Genomic DNA, 5,144 nt, shown 5'->3' on the forward strand with positions numbered 1-5,144 from the left:
CTTCCGACATCCGAGATTCCACCGGACGGTAGGAATTCTGATACCGGAGTCTAGCCGGGTATTACAACAATACTAATCCTCATTACATTACTGAACAATACCTTACATTACATTACATGTCCACTACTAATCTATTACATGACATAGCCATTACCCTTGCTGACTTCCTGCTATCTCTGACCCTGCAAACCTGAGGGTTAGGGGAAAGGAGTGAGCTACAAGAGCCCAGTGAGCATAACAGTAAAAACATTATAATAAACATATGCTTTCATGAAATGCGTCACAGCACAAACAATTCACATCACGGATGGACTGACCCAAAAATTCCTCTACTTTGTGCCCGACCCTCGGTGGAGCTCCTCAGGACTTCTATTACATAACATAAGTTGTGTGCCAGGGGCATAGTGCAGGCCACACCTGGTCTTTCCTGTACTTTGTGCCAAGGGCGTAGAATGGCAGCCCTGGACTTTCATTACATAACATAATATCTAGAGGGCTAATGGGTCGTCCTGCTGTCCATCCACACCAACAATAAATAATGCAATACGTCATATTCGTGAATTCTAATGCAAACAACCTATTACATCTCATGATGCATGAACATGCTTAAAAAGTTTGATTGCTTTGAAAATAAAGAAGTTTTGTTCTACTCACCTCTGGCTGACTCTGAACTAACTCTGAAGCAGCTATCTCACTGCTGATCACCTCGGTTCCTCAGGTCCGATCCTACACAGGTGGACTCAAATGAGGGACCAAACATACTCTAATATGACTCTAAACATCTCCCCAAAAATCTCCTAAAACATCATAAAACACGCATAAGAAATAAGCAAAGGAAGGCTGGGCAGGGGACTTTCAGCGGTAGGTTTGGTAGCCGAAGGTCCCTTCAGATCAGAAAGTCAGGCATTTTCAGGGGCAAGGTTCGGCGGCTGAAACTTCCCTCCAGAGCCGAAAATCCAACTTTCGGGGGCAGGTTCAGCGACCGAAACTCCCCTCTAGAGCCGAAAGTCCAAACTTTCGGGGGTGAGCTTAGGCGGCTAAAACTGCCTCCTCTGACAGGTTCGGCGGCCGAACCTTGCTTCGGCGGCCGAACCTGGATCCTCCTGGGTGGCAGAACCCGATTCTGCCATCCCACATTCAGCCATCCAAACTTTCCAATACACATCCATCTATTCTAAAACATGCATAAACACATTTTCAAGCATATAGGGGCATAAAACTAGCCTATACCCCAACAAACATCACATTTACCATACATTTATCATTAAGCTAACATAAACCCTAACATTTTAGATCTACTCTAAAACATGCATCATATACCCTTAACCCCTTTTAAAACTTACTTAAAACATATAAAAAGATGAGGATCTATACTTACCTCTTGAAGATCGAAGGTAGGCGTGACCCAACTTGGAGATGAGGAGAAAACGAGCTCCAAAGGTCTCCAAACTCCAAAACTTTGATCTAAGCTTAAAATCTTCAAAACATAGTAAAAACTCATAAAAATCTTGAAGGATCTGAGGAGAAAACACAAGATCATCAAGGGGGTGGCGGAGACTCACCTTGCCCGAAAATGGAGAGAGAAAACTCGCCCATTTTTGGACAGGGGACCTATTATAGGTGGCTGGCCAGACCACCTTCGGGGGCCAAAAGTGCCTCCGCAACTCCACCATGTTCGACCGTCGAATATGAGGTTCGGCGGCCGAACCTGGGTTTCTCCTCCAAGGCATTTTCTTTTAAAACTCAATTTTTTTCTTCATTAAAACCATAAAAACATATAAAAATATTTTAGAAAACCTTTATTTTACCCTTCTAGAAGGCTCCGACATCCGAGAAATTTCGGATTCCAACGGAGATTCCGCCGGAAGGTAGGAATTTCGATGCCGGGATCTAGCCGGGTATTACATTAAACCAATTTGGTAGAACCAAAGAACTAGAATTGAAAGTGCCTTCCTTATGCTTCCAACATTATTGTATAAAAAAGGTAGGTATCATTTGAGAATCTAGCACTTCATATCCCTATGGCTTATAGATACAACTAGGCTTGCATCAATAAGGAATTATAGCCTAAGACGGTTCCATTTTGCCCTCTAGGAGATGTAATGGACTTGAGCCTTTATTTGTCATGTGTTATATGATTTTGATGTTCAACTATTGGGCTCAAGCTGCTTTCATACTCCTTAGTCTTATAATTTAACACATAGGGTAGATAAGCAACACAGTATGCACACAGAGTCCTAAGATCGCATATTTGTAAGGCTTAGCATGGGTTCCTCTTTATACTTAGTTTAGTTGTTAGTAGATGGTTCCCCCCATGGCTAGGACCCTCGTCTAATAGGCCTCCCATTTCCCACTTAGATGGAAGATAAAGTTTTAAATGACCGTCTAAGAATCCTTTGATATACCCAAAGGTACTAAACCTGCAAGTTGTAATGTAACAGATTATACTTCTCGATTCCTATAAAACAGGGTTAATGTTTAACTTAATACGCCATAACTACTTAATTGACAATGAATGAATAATTCTATTCAATTCAAACCATGATCGTAAATCATGATACATTATAATCTCTTCATTACAAAACATTAATATAAGTTAGGGTCAAGGTAAATGTCAAATCCCAATATTTTAAATCATTTGACCTTTGCTTAATATTGATTCTTGATTGGCAAGACTCATATTAGAAATATTTTCTAATTACATCAATCTACCTCAGGTAAAGACTTTATTATCAACAACAATTAATATAGTTATAGGACTCCACCCATTTATCCAAGGTAATGAATCCCCTCTGGATTGACTCCTTACCACCATTCTCAAGTAACATGAGCTAAAACTTACCATATACCCTATACACTATATAAGTATATAAGCAATATCAAACTCAAACCACTTTCACATGAAACAAATATCATCTCAGGTCTAAGGAATATATGCATTATTATAATCTATATGAATAAATATTAACAAGAGTAAATTCTTTGAGTTCTTCATCTAAGAGCCACATGTTCAACGTACTTATCACTATAGCTGCGCACAATGTATATAACATGAGACTCACCACCTTATTAGAATTTGTATCCCTATACTAATCAGTAAAGGCATATAGAGGTGACAATCTAGACTAGATGAATTAGTCCTAATGAGGCATCCTACGGTTGTTAACATTTTATGGTATTTTATATAAGTATATTCCATTGCTATATTATCAATTTCTTGAGAATGCAACTAATACCAAAAGCTAATAGGGCATTTTAACATTAAACAATCTTCAATTAATTCATTAAAGAAAATTCTTGTTATTGTCTTAGGGAATATAAGGTCATAATAAAATAACACCACAACTTATAGCTCTTGGGTACATATCTACATCACTAGTTATTCATAATGAGAGGTTTTTCTATGAAGATCTATGGGGTTCATTGTTGGCTTTGCATGACCGAGTCCATTGAGCTTTGTTAATAGGCAATAAAGATTTTCAAAGTGGCAAGTGGTAGCGCTGATGCATAAAGACAACAAAAAGGTCCATCCATGGCTAAAATAGAAATGACAATGTTGTTGTCCCACCTCTCTTTTCTTCCTTGGTTGTCGATGAGGACACCTTAGCTCCTTTTGAGGAGATATATTCTTCTATCATTTTTTTTTCTTTATAGTTTGGTTTTTTTGTACTATTAAGGTACTGAAAGAAGATATATGTTATTTGTTTTGTTGCCTAGACAATTTCGTGGATTATTGGTAATGGCACTATTAAGAGATTCTCCTCCTTAATAGATTGGCTAGGGCTTCAAGTAAGAGAGCTTGATTGTTATGGATTGATGAGACCTTGGGCCTTCATTTGGTTGTTATGTGTCTACTTATTTAGATTTTAAAATTAGCTAAACAATTATGTAGTTTGCTTAATGAGTTTTTTAATGCAACGCATTTGCAGTTCAAAAGAAAAAAAACCTGCCTTATAATATTAATCAAAAGATACAAAAAAAAAAAAGAAAAAAAAAGCCAAAATATGATTACCAACCAACACATTTCAAAGGGTCAATGTCACATTTTTATACACATAAGAATATGCCTAATTTTTAGAAATCTTAAATTGAATTGAATAATCATATTGAACCAAAATTTATTTTAGTGTTTTGGATAAATTATGTTTGTTTTACTAAAAATCGAGCCAAAACCATCTCCATACTATCCATACTGAATTAAGAACTATTTTAGATACAATTTTTTTAAATAATTTTTAGTTATATTATATGCTTTCAACATAATTATGCATATTAATATGCCATTAAGATCATAACACGTATGTGTGGGTATATATATGCACATATATGTGTGTATATATATATACATGTGATAGAGCATATTTTAGTCCATATTATCATGATCTTATTGATGTTTATTTACACCTTTTCTACCTAATTTTGTGATTTTAATCATGTTTTGCAGATATTAGGTGTAAAGAGACAATCTGAAGAAAATGCTATTAAAACTGCCAAATATGGAAAGTGCCCAAAAAGGAAAGTTTTTAAATATGGAAAGTGCTAAATAAGGAAAGTTTTCTGATAAGGAAAGTGTCAGAAAAGGAAAGCGTCAGAAAAGGAAAGCGTAATCAACAGATTCTTTGAAATTCAAATTGCAGATTCTTCTTACCTTATTCAGAAAGTGAAGCCAATTATGGAAAGTGTCAAATAAGGAAAGTTGTCAGAAAAGGAAAGTCCTTAAATAAAGGAAGTGCAGAAGCAAAAGCAAATAAGGAAAGCTCAGTCAGAAGATTATTTGAAATTCAAATCGCAGATCTTTCTTTCCTTATTCAAAGATGTGCACACACTGCAGCAGTCATATCTTCCTATTTAGGCAGCAAGATCTCATGAAGACGCACTTGCCTCTTCTGCATTCAACATTCAAAATTCAAACGAAGGCTCCACCTAAAAAGGAAAGACTGGACAGATTTCTTTCCACTTCTGCACATTAATGACTGCACGCTCACCTTCCTCTTCTGCAGTCCATGCGCACGCCACTTGCCTTCTGAAAGCTAATGCACGATTCTTTCCTCTTCTGAACACAAGCCGCACGCCTCCTTCCATCCGGTGAGCTTGCAACGCGATTCTTTCCTTTTCAGATGCAACTTGGGCAGCAAGCATCTCTT

Source organism: Manihot esculenta, chromosome 13 (assembly GCF_001659605.2).
Source record: "Manihot esculenta cultivar AM560-2 chromosome 13, M.esculenta_v8, whole genome shotgun sequence".
Lineage (NCBI taxonomy): Eukaryota > Viridiplantae > Streptophyta > Magnoliopsida > Malpighiales > Euphorbiaceae > Manihot > Manihot esculenta.